Genomic DNA, 17,131 nt, shown 5'->3' on the forward strand with positions numbered 1-17,131 from the left:
ACTCTCTCAGGTTGACGTTAGCATATAATAATCTCTTGGACCAATAGCATGAGCTTTCCGCATTTGAGTTTTATGACCGGCATTATAAAATACCAGAAATTATAAAAAATCAAGCCAGACTTATCCACACGACAACTTAGCATATTCATAAGTAAAAATATCTGAATCACAAACTGATGTTAATTATATTTTGTCCATGAATACTTATTAAATAATTCCAAATAGTCTGTCCACTTCCTTTCATAGCTTTTCCGATGGTTATGCTGCTTCCAGCCATGTATTTTCGTATTAAAGCATTTAACCAATCACATTTCAGCCATCATTTGTTCACAATCCATTGTGCAGGCACTCTAACACAGAATAAATGTCGATTAACCTGTTGCTTCAACCAATCGGATTTTGAGTTGGTGTCAGTAGGGCCCTCTAGCAAGCGTACGGCAACGTCACCGTATTCAGACCCATTGATTGGATAGAAGCCGATATGAGGAACTCTACAAGACCACTCGCATTTACTACGGCCAACTCCATGGCAGGATTCTGGACAATATTATTTACCAGACACATAACAGATTTCAAGACCACGAAAACCTGATGTTTGTCACGCTCCTCGAGCCCCAGAAGTTTCGGGAATACAAGAAAAATTTCCCGCATGCAGCCTTCTCCAGTTTAACACAAGAGCCACGGAGCGGTTTTTGATCTGTCTCGGCTAAAAACAGAACTGACTGTATTGTATGCCATGGATGATTTTGCAGGAAAATCTCCCACTGATCTCCTTGACTTCGTTCATCAGAAAAATCTCAATGAGAGCATGGGGAAGCTGTTCACATTGGTATATTTGGCGGTGACCATTCCCGTGTACAATGCTTCCGTCCAGCGGACATTTTCAGCCCTAAAACGAATTAAAACTTATGACAGGAATACAACAGGGCAGGTTCGACTTTCAGCATTAGCTTCGATGGCAATAGACAGGGACTTTTTGATGGAACTGAAGAGCACGGATAATCCAAACAACAGAGTAATTGAACTGTTTTAGAGGAAAGAGAGGAGGATGGATTTTGTTTACAAATAAACTGAATTTTTGGTGAGTAAAATGTTGCGATTCTCCTAAATAATATTGCAAGTTTATGAGTTATTATTGATGTTTTTTATGTGTCGTGGCTGTGGCTGCAGTAAAAAGGAACTTGCTCACCCCTGGTTTGTCTATTCAATAAAGGCATTTATTGTGGATACAGGAGTTTTATATATATATATATATATATATATATATATATATATATATATATATATATATATATATATATATATATATACATACAGTATATATATATTTTCCCCGATCTACATGCTGTCAAATAAACGAACCACACACTGTGGCGCAACACAAGAAGCTTCGCCTCTAGTGCTGATGTCCGAGGTTCGATTCCTGAGAGGGGGTGGAGTGAGTGTGTATGCCTGATGAGCCCAGAATTAGGGCGAAACTCGTGTCACATACTCTTTGCATTATTTGACAGTAAAACTATTTATATATATATATATATATATATATATATATATATACACATATATTATATATACACACACACATACATACATATCAGCGCTTCCCTATACTCGCACCCTCTGTGACGGACGATCCTGATTTCGCACCCCCTTGGTTTGAGAAGAAGTATGAAAAAATATGAGGTTAACACAAAAAAAACAGATCACTAATTGAAGCTTTATGAATAATGGATACTTTATTCGCCATCAGTAATTGTTTTGGTAAAGCCATACAGCCGGCACTTCCGCCACATGGGGTTGTGTCCGTGGAAGATTGCCGGAACCCACCTAGAGCACATCTGGGTAATAATAAAAGGGGCCGCCTCCCTTCATTCGAGGCAAGAGTCGGAAGTGGAGTGGACTGAGCTGGAAGAAAGGAGGCAAGGAAGGAAGGAAGTAAGGCACTGTGTGGCCAGGACTTTGGGGGTTTGGGGGTTATGGACATTATATTACTGTAAATAAACATGTGGTGGGAAAAATATATGTATGTATATATATATATATATATGTATGTATATATATATGTATATATGTACAGTATATATGTGAATATATATGTATATGTGTATATATATGTATGTATATATATATATATGACAGCAACACTTATAACAGTGACAAAACAATTACATTGACAATCATGTTTTGTTATTTTCAAAATGTTTCCTTTTCTTTTTCATTACTTCTTTAACACACTACTTCTCCGCTGCAAAGCGCGGGTATTTTGCTAGTTTATAATACTTTTAACAATGCAGCAAGTGGACACCAGGTCATTTCTCACTCTTGTTTTTCTGGTGAGACTCAATTGCTCATCGAACAGATTGGGACTCCCCCTTGATCAGCTCATGGATGGTCCATAGTTTCATTGAGCACCATTGATTGGTGAAAAAGCCTCTTGCCATCATGGTCTCCTGGGCTTGCAACCAGAATGAATCGATGGTAAAACAGTGTGGTCCTTGTCCCTTTTGAATTTGGCATGGCACTTGATTGTTTCATCTCCTCTGGATATACTGGCATTGTCACCTCTGGCATTTTGGCACATGGGTACTCATTAATTACATTTCATTCAGTTTGGTCAATTCAAGTTGCATGTGCTTCATCAGTGCATGTAGTGTGATTGGTGGAAAGTCCCCTTGCTGTCACAGGTCCCTGGGCACGTACCTGGAATGGCCTGATGGTTGATCTGTCACAGCAGTTGAGTTACAGTTTCTAGGTAATGAAAATCTAAAAGCTAATATAAATTAGACAGAAATTCACTGAACAAGAGAGCCTTCAAACTCTTCTTAAACACATTGCGGGAGTCAAAACTTCAAATGGATGTGAGCAGCTTGTTCCACCAGATAGGAGCTACACAAGAAAAGAGTCTGGACTGAGATTTGATGTCATGCAGAGGTTGCTTCACCACACGCCATTAATTGAAAGACCTGAGTGGGCTGAAATGGAGCGTCTCCATTTACTGTATATATAGGTGCTGACCCACTGACTATTGCACAATCAAGAAATAAAGGATTTGAATTTAATATGTGTTGCTATAGGAAGCCAAATTAGTGATCTGAAAAGAGGAGTGATGTGTTTATCTTGGCAGGTTGAACATCAGACATTGCATTGAATTTTGAATCTACAGTAGTGACTTGGTGACACATTCCATTACTCCAGTCCAATAGTCCAGACGTGATAAGACCAAAGCCTGGACCAGCGGGTGAGCTGCATTCTAATAATAATAATACATTTTATTTATATAGTGCCTTTCCCATGCTCAAGGCACTTACAGAATATAAGAAAGAACGGCAGAGTATACAGTATATAGCATAGTACAAAGCAAATAAATAAATAAAGAAGATTAAGACAGAAAATTCAGAGAAAGCCTAACAAACAACATAATTGATGGTCTCGCACACACACATACAGGTTATATGAGCATCTTGACAGAGAGGTAAACTGAGAGAAGGGTAATAAAGTCAGGTAGAGCTAAAAGCCTTCCTTATCAGATGAGTTTTGAGTTGTTTTTTAAAAGAATTCATGGAGTCAGCTGACCTGATTAATTTCAGTAGGTCATTCCAGAGTCTGGGTGCTATACAGCTGAATGCCCTGTCACCCATGGAGTGTAGATTAGTGTGGGGTACAACAAGATTGCCAGAATCAGAGGACCTTAGTGGGCGGGCAGGCACATAGTGATGGAGAAGGTCACTGATGTAGTTTGCCGCGAGGTTATTTAAGGCTTTGTAGGTTATTAGTAGGATTTTATATTCGATTCAGTAAGACAAAGGGAGCCGGTGAAAACAGAGCAGGATGGGTGTGATGTGCTCACTGCTGCTGGTTCGAGTAAAGACTCTGGCAGCTGAGTTTTGAATAAGCTGGAGCTGTGATATAAGATTAGAAGGGGCACCTGCCAACAGCGAGTTACAATAATCGATGCGGGATGTGATAAAAGCATGGACAAGTTTCTCAGCATTAGAAAAGGAGAGGAAGGAGCGAACACGGGATATGTTATGGAGGTGAAAGTAAGAAAGTTTCTTAATGTGATTTATGTGGGGGAATAAGAAAGGGAGGAATCAAAATGACACCAAGATTCTTTGCAGTAGAGGCAGGTCTGATGAGATCACCACCAAGATTGACTGGGAAGGAGCTCATTTTATTAAGTTGCACTTTAGTCCCAATTTGCAAGAGTACACTTTTTTATTGTAGTTTAATTTTAAAGAGTTCTGCTCCATCCAGGTTTTAATTTCACTAAGGCAGGTTATGAGCTGATGAAGTTGCACTTTTAACATTGAAGTAGAGTTGAGTATCATCTGCATAAAAATGATAACCTAGTCCAGAGCTACGAATAATATGGCCAAGGGAAGCATATAAATACAGAAGAGAAGAGGGCCGAGGACAGAGCCCTGAGGAGCTCCTTGCGTGACTGGCGCCGAGCTGGATCTGCTGTTGCCAAGACTAACAAACTCTTGCCTATCAGTCATATACAGTAGGACTTGAACCACTGGAAGGCAGTGCCAGAGATACCCAGCATGTTCTCCATTCTGAACAGTGGAATGTCATGTCTGACCTGAGTGTCAAATGCTGCACTGAGGTCTAACAGAATTAATATGCTGGTTTGTCCAGAGTCTTTTGCCATAAGCAGATCATTGGTTACCCGTAGCAGAGCAGTTTCACAGCTGTGCTGCACCCTGAAACCAGACTGAAAGGGTTCCATCAAATTATTAGACGTTAAGTAATTGGTGAGCTGGGAAGCTACAACACGCTCAAGAGCTTTTGACAGGAAAGGTAAGTGGGAAATAGGTCGGAAATTGTTAAGATTGTCAGCATCAAGACCAGACTTTTTTAACATTGGGGTTTCAGAAGCGATTTTAAAAGTGAGCGGCACAGAGCCAGTGTCAAGGGATGAGTTTATTATTGTTGTAACAGTCGGGATTATGGCATGAAGGCAGGATTTAAGTAGTGTGCTGAGGATGGGGTCCAGTACACAAGTAGTCGGTCTCATTTTACAAAGCAGGTCATTAACAAACGCAGATGTGACTGGTAAGAACTTAGAGAAGGAGCTGGATGGAGTGGGAAAACAGGGAGAGATATAAATAGATGATGTATTTATATTAGTTGAATTATTTAGATCTTTAATTTTGTTACGGAAAAAGTGGACAGATACAGTCTGATCTTGCGGATGTTGTATACAGTGAATTTGTAAGACCGAGAAACATTTGCAAGTGAAGGACAACTGGTCGTTGATCAACACCTCATAGTTGCGTTCATATGTACTGTATGAGATGTCATGATGGAAAATAATCCAATTCTTTGCTCTATCATTTTTACCCCATCTCATATGTAAATATTGTATTTGCCTGTTACATAATCGCTGATTATCTTATGGTGTGTTTACTTTTGGTCTCCAAGATCTTTTAAAATATGAATGAGAACTTTTGTGTAAACATCAATTCAAGAACTTTCTTACTGTCACATCCTTTTCACCAATATGTTGTGTGCATCACCTGTCCTCACAACCTCACTTAGTTGCTAATTCAGCTAACGAGGACATTATTAAAACAGTCAGTCAGTCATTTCCATCCATCCATCCATCCATCCTCTTCTGCTTATCTGAGCTCGGGTCGCAGGGGCAGCAGCTTAAGCAGAGAGGCCCAGACTTCCCTCTCCCCGGCCACTTCTTCCAGCTCTTCCGAGAGAATCCCAAAGCGTTCCCAGGCCAGCCGGGAGACATAGTCCCTCCAGCGTGTCCTGGGTCTTCCACAGGACCTCCTCCCGGTTGGACGTGCCCGGAACACCTCACCAGGGAGGCGTCCAGGAGGCATCCTGATCAGATGCCCGAGCCACCTCATCTGACTCCTCTCGATGCGGAGGAGCAGCGGCTCTACTCTGAGCCCCTCCTGGATGACTGAGCTTCTCACCCTATCTTTAAGGGAAAGATCAGAACACCCTGCGGAGGAAACTCATTTCAGCCGCTTGTATTCGCGATCTCGTTCTTTCGGTCCCTACCCATAGCTCATGACCATAGGTGAGGGTAGGAGCGTAGATCGACTGGTAAATTGAGAGCTTTGCCTTACGGCTCAGCTCCTTTTTCACCACGACAGACCGATGCAGAGCCCGCATCACTGCAGATGCCGCACCGATCCGCCTGTTGATCTCACGCTCCATTCTTCCCTCACTCGTGAACAAGACCCCGAGATACTTGAACTCCTCCACTTGGTGCAGGATCTCTCCCCCAACCCTGAGGGGGCACTCCACCCTTTTCCGGCTGAGGACCATGGTCTCGGATTTGGAGGTGCTGATTCTCATCCCAGCCGCTTCACACTCAGCTGCGAACCGATCCAGAGAGAGGTGAAGATCACGGCCTGATGAAGCAAACAGGACAACATCATCTGCAAAAAGCAGTGACCCAATCCTGAGTCCACCAAACCGGACCCCTTCAACACCCTGGCTGCGCCTAGAAATTCTGTCCAAAAAAGTTATGAACAGAATCGGTGACAAAGGGCAGCCCTGGCGGAGACCAACTCTCACTGGAAATTTCAGTCATTTCCCAGCCCACTATATCCTAACACAGGTTCTGCTGGAGCCAATCCCAGCTAACACAGGGCGCAAGGCAGGAACAAATCCCGGGGCAGGGCGCCAGCCCACCACAGCATTATTAAAACACTCTTACTTATCCTAAAATAGCTGCATCGAGATTCAGATCAAACAGTTACACTTTATTTGGATACAGCTATTTTTGGTTGCAGTTTCTTTTACATTTTAGGTTAAAAAACTCTGTTTCTCTCTTCATTGCTAAACATCTTTTTAAATATTTATCTTATTAATCAAAGCATCTAATCCTGTAAGTGATGTCTGCATAGCCATGCTTTAATTATCCATCATTTAAGGAAAGCTCGAGGGAGAGTACACTATCAAATGAAAGCAATTCTCTTGCTTGTCTTTTCGTGTTGACTGCAGGATGTGCAATGCAGGTTGGAGCCTAATGGAGCCTTCTTGTTAATTTGCATTCGGGAACATGCCTTTAAAAGGTCGCCACAAATTTGAGTAGATGATGAAAATTTCATCTTTAGCAGTTGTGATCACCGCCGTTAAAAACAGAAAAAAAAAAAGAAGAAGGTTTGAATGGCAAAAGCTCAGGTCTTTAATGACTGACAAATGATTTTGTCTAGCACAGAGGTGTTAAGCTCTTAATGCCTGATAAATCTTCCAGTCCATTAAACTGGCCCCACAGAGGCAATTAATTGGTACTCTCAGATGGTGTGAGGCTCTTTTAATTTGGCATATATTTTTATGGATCACTTTATCCCTTTTAAAAAAAAAAAAAACTTTTATTTTCTTAATCGTTTCTTTTATTTGGTTTGGTAGGCCCCAATGGATCAAAAACTAACTATTAAAAAGATTGTGGTTGAAAAATAATGAATCAATATTGTTGAACAAATGTTAGAATTTACGGTTGTGAGTCTGTCTTATAGAATAATTTGATGTTAGTGTTAGGGCTTAATTTAAGGAGAAGGGAACTAATCCCTAGATATTTTCAGTGGGTTTTTTGATTTATCATTGCCAAGTAAAACCCTTCAGGTCATTTTTAGATGCGTTCGTATATAATGTGCAAGGCACCTATTGCGGTAGCTATGTCTGTCTGTCTGTCTGTCTGTCTGTTTGAAAGAACACGGCGCCCATGAAACAATTTTGATGAAATGTGGCACTCTTATTCCTCAAGGAAATTTGTTCAGACAGTACATTTTTTGTTGGGATATCTTGAACAGATTGGGCTGTGCAAAGTTTGGGAATTTCATAATCGACCATTGAAAAACATTGGAGAATTTGCTTACTTGGTTATCATGGAATGGAGAAGCAACTATGTATTAGTTTACTGCTTCAATGTTACTTTTACATCTTTTGACATCTGCTGGAACAGTGCCTATGTGCATTGACGACTGTCTTCTGGAGGTAAACGTAATGCTAAGGAGGATAATTAGGCTAGGAGCTACAAGGAAAGTTTCTAATAAATAACAGCTGAGATCACCACTACAATGGATGCAGTGGATATCCTTTATTACAACTGATCCGAGGGAGCAATGCATCTGAACACCTCAGTTCACTAATTACAAATTCTAAAGAATATGCAGATGTTTAGGTTTACGAGGATAAGATAATCTGCAAAACCTAGGAGTAAAACAAATCATTTTGCACCATTCAGAATAAAGAAAATAGTTTAGAACAGGGGTCTCCAACTCCAGTCCTGGAGAGCTGCTGTGGCTGCAGGTTTTCATTCTAGAGTTCTAGAGTTTAAGGGAAATTTTTTGTTCTTTTCTATGAAACTAACAGGCTATGTACCTACTACTCCCACCTTGGACACAATGAGATCAGATAACTGTTTTCATTAAACATGTTATTTATATATAAGAAGTTCCTGTTCAATGGTTTTGCCAAAGACTTCTAATGTATCCATTTTGTCTCCTTTCCTATTTGTACATGGTATCAGGTGTAAGATGTTCTAAACCGGAGTCTCCAACTCCATCCCTGGAGAGCTACTGTGGTTCCAGGTTTCCATTCTAACCCTTTTCTTAATTAGTTACCAGATTTTGCTGCTCATTAACTCTTTGCCTTAATTTTAATTGATGCACAACTTAAGACTCTGGCCCCTTAATTATTTCTTTATTCCTTAATTAGCAACCAAACAATATTAAGATATAAAATGTACCAACACATAGACAACAACCTGCGTCCATCACACAATAACTGAAAATAAAGAAAGGTGAAGGCCTCCGTAATGTTGATCTGCTCAGGTCCACAAAACATTTTGACAGCCAGCGCTCTTAAAAAAGAAAATCAACAGTTTTGGAAATGTCTGCCATGGAATTAAATAACGGGATTAATTGGCAACGAGAATTGGCTTCAGATTAAGAAACTGAATGAAGTGAAGTTGGTTAGAGTTTGAGGCCCCAACTTAGTTGCTCATCTGTTGGCTCACTTCACATCAAATTTATGTTTAGGTGCCGTTCAAGGAAAAAAGAATCAATTTACCGGTCAGAGCCTCAGGAAAAGTCAATTAAAATAAAGGGAAATAGTTAATTAGCAGCAAAAACTGGTCACTAATTAAGAAAAGAGTTGGAATGAAAACCTGCAGTCACAGTAGCTCTTCAGGACTGGATTTGGAGACCCCTGATTTAGAACATCTTACATCCGATACCATGTACAGATAGGAAAGGGGACAAAATACATGGATACATTAGAAGTCTTTGGCAAAACATTTTACCATTGAATAGGAACTTCTTATATATAAATAATATGTTTAATGAAAACAGTTATCTGATGTCATCGTCTCCATGGTGGGTGTAGTGGGTACATGACCTCTTGGTTACATAGAAATTTCCCTTAAACGGCAATTAAAAATAAACAACTGCTGCCACACGAGGTTCCCAGAACTGAGTTTGAGGACCACTGCACTAGAAACAGAGGCTTGATGGGAAGCAAGCTGCTTGCCTGCAAAACCACACACAAAACAGTTGACCTAACACAATCTACGAGTGTTTATTAAAGTAGCTTGGACAATAACAAGAAAACTACCAGAATTAGACAAACAAACCTGAAATTACACAGCTGAGCTTTTGTGAAATTAATATTTACCTCACTGCACTTGACAGCTGAGGCTTTGGCACGTTCTGAATGTCCTTTCACTGGCTAATTTTGCTTGGTTGGCATTCAAAATTGGTTAATTGGTTTCCCTTCTGAAGATCACTATAAATATAAACTTGCATTGTTCCTTGATGCCAACATAGCTTAAGCACAGTAATTTCAATATTAAACCCTATAGCCAAAAACTGGAAATAGCTATCATTTTATGTAATAAAGAAAATGCCAACATGGCTGGCTAATGATTTCTTCTTCATGAGATAAAAATTCCATATGTGGTGGACTTAGAGACATCAGCAGAAAAGAATTTTTCTAAACTGGTGTTGAATCAAACCCTCCAGGTGATTCTAATCTACCATACACTGATTTTATGTTTTTCTTGTATTTTCATATTTTCTTTTGCATTCATTGTAATTAATTTGAAGTGAAAGGTTGTATCGAATATGTTATTATAACATGTTTGATCTGTAGAATGCCACTGAAATGTTCCGGTTTTGGGAAAAAGAAAGATGTACTGGACATACATCTGTACATACTGAAGCAAATACTTTTTTATTTATTTAGGCACAATTATTTCAAAACTGTCGTGATCCTGCTTTTACATATGTGGCTGATGCCTTTATCCAAGGTGACTTACGACATTTATGATAAAATTGGTTATATTTCTTACAGTATCCCAATTGGAGCACAGGAACATCAAGTGACTTGTTCAGGGTCACACAGTGTCAGTGGTGGGATTTGAACCCAAAACCTCAGTGTTTGAAGTCCAGTGTCTTCACCACTACTCCACAGTGCCTGCTTGACCAGCAACTGAATAAAAGGACAAATAGCTCTGAGTGTCTGCCTTTTTGCTATTGTCTCTGTTATATGCTCCAAAAAGCAGGGGTAATGCTTGAGATGTGTCATCGGTTGGAATGAAACTTTCTGTGCATTTTATTACTACATGCATTATAAAGAACATTCCCATAGATGGTGCACTACAAAAATTAAAGCTGAATACATTGTTAACAACCTCCAGGATATAAAAAAGTTACAGCAGTGCCAGAAAAGGTCCAGGGAAGAGCAACTAGGCTGATTCCAGGGGCCTCCTGCATAAACAGTGCGTATGCACAGAAATGTTGCGTAAAAACGTTTCCATGTTCAAATCGCGATGTATAAAACCTAAACTTGGCGTAAAGCCACACACATTTCCACCGTATTTCATACCCTGTCATACGCAAGTTCTCAGCTCGGTTTTGCAGACTGGTGGCATCCAGCATCAAAGCAGTGCTACTGTTCCTGTATGGTTTACCTTTCTTTTTCAGATCCACATTACGGACGCGGCTTTATAAATACACTGAAATTAAGCGCATATTGTTTATTAGTTTAATGCATGTGATTGTAATTAACCTGAAACAATATAATGGTCCACAGAATGGTCAAACTATTCTAAATACCATAACTGCTTTAGCGTTGTTACTCTCACTGCACCTTCTTCTTCTTCTTTCAGCTGCTCCAGTTAGGGGTTACCACAGCGGATCATCTTTTTCCATATTACTCTCACTGCACCACTCGGAGCAGCTGATCTAAAAGAGAATTATTGGTTTTATCGAAGGTCGCGCACAATCACTGTGCCACCGTGTTCCCATGTTTAATAACGTTCTTTAACTCCTATCATCATGAAAATGATATCATATATACATCTCAGTATTTTAGTTATTCAGAGAGTTGTAATATCATGAATGTAATGGATTCTGTGTCCTGTCAGAGGTAGAGAAAGCTGGTTTAATAAGTACGTAGTGATGCACACACATAGAGCACATAGAAGATCTAATACAAAACAAAGCATTTAATGTACTACTTTAGTTACAATGGGATTTGAGAAACTAGTAAATTAAACGAATTTAAGATTAAGTTTATGATGTTCTACTTTAATGACCAAATAAACTACATGATTAAAGTGGAAATTTCGATATTAAAGTTGACATTTCGTGCTTTTTTCCTACTGTGTGCCTTTCTTTTTCTCTGTACCCTAATAAGCTTTCATATGGCACTCAGACGGTGGGCTACGACTCGCCTTTTCACGGTGACTTTGATATCTGACAACTTCTTTTTTATTACCGGCACTGTGCGACTTTGTGAACTTGAGCTTTCGAGTTTCTCCAACACGCTATGTCACTCGATCACCTTTTCTTTTTTATACCACTGTTTAAACCAACAAATAGTACGTTTTTCCTTGCCTCCACTTGGTATGCGCTGAAATTGTTCTATTTTTCCTCGTGATTTTGCCATTGTCTTTTCACAGAACACTGAGCTTAAGGGCTATTAATATTGATTTACATATTCAAAGAGGCGTAATTCTGGGAGGAGTTGGGGCGGGTCAGCAGATGCATGCGCGTGCGTTACTTTTCACGCTGATTGGGATTTATGTAGCAAAAGAACTGGGAAGTTTGTGTACGCACAGATTCCTGCATCTGGATTTTTCTGTGCGTACGCACATTCCCGCTTTTGTGCTTACGCCATGTTATAATGTGAGATCTACGCACGGCATTATATATGAGGCCCCAGGACAGAAGGGTATGAATTATGAGGGAAGATTATAGGAGTTCAATTTTTCAGCTTAAGCAATCATAGAGATGGTGTGTTTAAAATTATGAAAGGAATTAGTGCCGTGGATCTAGGCTGTTAGTTTTAAATGAGTTTAACAAGAACACAGAGATTCAGTTGGAAAGTCATTAAGGTTAAATTTCCCGCACATTAGCAAGTTTTTCTTCACAGAGAGAACCATAAGCAAATGGAGTAAGTTACCAAGTAGTGTGGTAGACAGTAAGACTCTAGGGACATTCAAAACTAAACTTGATGTTACTTTTGAAGAATAGGATAGGGTTGGTGGGCTGCTTTGGGCTGTATGGCCAGTTCTCGTCAACAATTTTATAATACCGTATATACTCACGTATAAGTCAAGTCTTTAAACCCAACAAATCGATCATAAAATCAGACCCCGACTTATACGCCTGTTCAAAAATGCGACACTTAATTTTTTTAAATCTTGTTTCATCCAATCGCGCAGAATTTTATTGCAGCAGCACAAATACCAATTTCTTTTGCTACTTCAACGACTTTTAATTTAAAACCAGCTACATATTTTCTTCTGATCGAAAGCTCCATCATAGATAAGGGACATTCTTACGATAAAGGTGTATGAGGGTGTGAGATACAAAAAACACCAAATCAGTGCAAATGTTGCTTCAGAATAGTTCGGGTATCATCGTGTGGTCACATAGGCACAATACAGACAGAAAGAGGTTAGGAGCAGAAGCTGATACAGCGCATTGCTGCACCCACATAGATAAAAAAGGCCATGTGCTCCATGGTTACTCTCTCAGGTGGGCGTTAGCATATCATAATCTCTTCGACCAATAGCGTGAGTTTTCCACATTCAACATATGCGACCGACATTATAAAACACCAGAAATTATACGATAAAATCAAGTCCCGACTTATCCGCAAGAGAACTTATCCTCAAGTATATACGGTATTCTAAAATACAAAAATGAGACTCAAATGTTACAATAGTACATTCATTGTCAACAGGCCATAATTCCACAAATAATTAATGGAGAGAAATTGCTGGGCTTCATTTATGTTAATCAGTTTCAAACCACATTTGTTTAAACAGACAGGAACCGATCTGTGTGTCTTTATGTGTATTCCTTATGTAATTAGTCATTTCTACACTTTGTATTTGTATCTACCCCTGAATTTGACACAGCGGTCTGCACTGAGTGAAAACGCTATACAAAAAATAAGCTGCATATTCAATAATTAATAATAATAATTGATTACATTTATATAGTGCTTTTCTCAGTACTCAAAGTGCTATCCACACAGGGGGGAACAAGGAAGCGACCCCCCACAATCAATACAGCATATAAAACTGAAATCTCCAAAAGGCTCAGATGTTCTCCTGATGTAGTTATTAAACTAGGACAAGTGTGAGTAAAGGGAGAGTGGGACAAACACTCAGCTGACAAAAGACAAACCAGAGTTGAGCAGAACGTAAGAATAAGAGGCACAGGCAGGGAGAGACGCAGAGCTTTGCTGTTATATTGTGGTGGATAAGTGGACAAGATGCCCCAAACCAAGTAAATGGAGTTCAAGATGCTTTTTAAACAGGCCCAGAGAGGCAACAAGGTTTTGTCTTTTCTCTATTTATTTGTCCTTTGCATTCTCTCTTTTTTGTACTTTTCACTCTCGCTTTTTGAGCTATGGCAATGGTACATTTTGTAAATTTGGTGTTTTTCTGGGTATGGAATGTTAGCATTAGGCTCTGTGTTTCTTAAAATGCTTTAATCCACCTTATTTCACATACGCCATTTCAAATTTAAAAGATGATTTGGAAAGGCAGGAGAAACTGCGATGGTCAGGTCAGGATAGCACAGGTCACATGTGAACATGGCAAAATTTTGAACTGGAGCTTCACACCACAGGGACATTTACTTGAAGCAGGTGGACTTGTTGTCTGCTGGGCTTAGCTCTTGTATGGCCCAGGACTCCTGCTGAGTTCTGAATGAGAGAGAAAAATCAAAGGTAAAGAAAAGGCAACTTTAGGTTGAGTAAAATATATTTTTATTTCTTGTGTACACATGGAAATTTCCGACTCCTTCTTGCTTACTCCAGCAGTTTCTTTAAACTGGTCTTCTGACACCTTTTCCTTTGTGTCTGAGGGACATGCACTGCTCTGAGTTAATCAAAGAAGGTGGTTTCAATGCAGGAGTGCTATAAACAATCAATTTATTTTTCTTAAAACATTTTCATTGTTAAGGTTGTGGGAAGGCAGAGTCCATTTCAACAGAAGCAGGCACCAGTTCTAAAATTGCTTTCATTGTCTTGTTAACTATGTTATTAATCATATTTATTTTGTCTTAAAATATTCTTGATTAATTTAACATAATGTAATTAATCCTTGAAGAAGTGACTAAACAGCTTTAATTAGGGTGAAAGTGTTGATTGCAATGGGTATTGTGCAAGAGCTTTGGCTAATGGGCCTCTTCACTGGGCGTGGAGGTTGGGGACAATGCTTAAGGGCTTGAGGCCAGAGCGGTGGATCCTATTTTTAAAAATAGAGACAAGAGGATGTTTTTCAAATGCTGAGCGATCACAGTGCTTAGCCTTCCTGGTAAAGCCTATATCTTGATTCTAGAACTAGGACTTCATCTGTTAGCTAATCCTTAGATCCAGGAGAAGCAACACTAGACCGGTTCTTCATCTTTGTATAAATATTTGAGGTTCATGAGAATTTCCCGCTCTCATCTTAATGTCTTTTATGGACTTTGAAAGCATGTGGTTATTCCCCAGGAGAAGCTGTAAGAGGTTTATTAATGATGAGATGGTGTGGTCGAGTGTCCTGGATAAAAACCAAGATCTAGGCCTTTAATGACCTCTTGGGCACGGCCATCAGCAGTGTGTCTATCTGCAGAGAGAGTGTCGACCTTGTTGAGAGGGTTACTTACAGTACCTTGGCAGTGACATTCATGCCTCTGGCGACTCTTTCTATGAAGTCAGTAGATGGATTGGGAGAACTTTTCATGAGGTCGCTGGAAAGGGGTGTGTGGTGCTCCCAATATCTCTGCAAAAGGATGAAGGTCCAAGTCTTTAGAGTCCTGGTGCTTCCTGTCTTGCTATATGGTTGTGACCATCCAGTGACCTGAGACGAAGACTGGACTCCTTTGGTACTGTGTCTCTCTGGAAAATCCTTGGATACCGATGGTTTGACTTTGTGTTGAATGAGCAGTTGCACATGGAGTCCCGAATGAGGTACATTACCTGCATAGTGAGGGAGAGTCAGTTACGGCACTATGGCCATGTGGCACGTTTCCCCAAGGGTGATCCAGCTTGTAGAATATTCATTTTTGGGGACCCTAGTGGCTGGACCAGGCCAAGGGGTCGCCCACCTAACACCTGGCTACCGCAGATAGAAGGTCATTTCCTTAGGGTAGGACTGGACCGTGTGTCTGCCTGGGGGGGTTGCCAACCGGGATCCTGAGCTGTTTTGCCATGTGGTGGGTGCGGTAACGCACTGTACCAGTGCATGCTCCCCAACTTGACTTGACTTGGTTTGGTCTGCTCTGTACAGCTCAGCATTTTGCAACAGTAATGATTAATAAAAAAAAGTCTGACACGAATTAGAAATTCTTACGGATTATAAAGTAAAACCCAATCCAAACTTGCCCACATTTTCTCTCCCTGATGAACTTGATGCTTTTTATGCTCGCTTTGAATACAATAAAAAATAGCCCATCATTTGTTTGCCTACAGAACTGAGTAATTCATACTTTTTGTCCATAAGTTGTCCGGTCCAGTTGGAACTACAGGGTGTGTTTTGAAAACCCATACCTTCCAATTAGCAAAGGTCTTCTGTGACGTCTTTAACATTTCACTGAGAGATTCTGTGGTCCCTGCCCACTTCAAAAGGACAACAATTATACCTGTCCCTAAGAAAAAAAAAAGCGGACTGTCTTAATGACTACAAGTTGGTGGCACTAACTCCAGTCGTGATTTGGTGTTGTGAGAGACTAATAATGGGATACATTAAACAGAATATTCCAGGTAGTTATGATCACCTCCCCTTTGCACATTGTTACAACCGATCCACACAGGATGCCATCCCTTGCATTTCATATCATCCTAGTACATCTGTCCAATAAAAACTAATATACCAGAGTACAGTTTATAGACTATTTCATAGCATTTGACCCTTTTATACCATCAAAGCTGACCAGCAGAATGCTCAGCTTGGGCCTTAGTGCCACCTTTCTGCTAGTGGACTTACTTGCTGGCACACTTCGGGATGTATAAACTGGCAGCATCACATCCTCCATGCTGACCATCAACACAGGCACTCCCCTGGTTAGTGTGCTGAGCCTTTTATGTATTCCTAGTTCATTTCTGATTGTGTTGACTAGAAACTGCTTTAACTGCATGTGATGCCCTGTGCCCATGAGCCACTGCACAGATCAAACCATGGGCATCTTGTAGTTCATGACTGAACAGAAACCTTGAGTAGTTGAAAGATACAGATATGGATCATGGTGCAGAAGAAAAGTCATCCTTTTGCTTGCATACAGTGAAGCATGATTCCCTTTCACCAACCCTTTCTAAAGGTAAATGCATCTTTAACTCTTTGCAGCATGATTCATGGCTATAAACAGTTAAATACTATAAGTTTTAGTAAAGACCACAATTTCTGTGATGCAGTCCATCACATTTCATTATTAAATTTGCTGATGACACCACCATCAAAATGTCTGATGATTCACAATGATGTGACCACTTACAGCTGCTGTGATACCAGTCTCAGACTTAATGGAAGCAAAACCAATTAGCTGGTTATACAGTAGAGTTCAAGAAGCAGACCATTCTGCCATCTACACTGGAGGGCATTCTGTTGAAAGAGTCAATAGCTTTAAATTACTTATAGTGACACAAAATATTTGGG

This window comes from Polypterus senegalus, chromosome 12 (genome assembly GCF_016835505.1).
Source record: "Polypterus senegalus isolate Bchr_013 chromosome 12, ASM1683550v1, whole genome shotgun sequence".
Lineage (NCBI taxonomy): Eukaryota > Metazoa > Chordata > Cladistia > Polypteriformes > Polypteridae > Polypterus > Polypterus senegalus.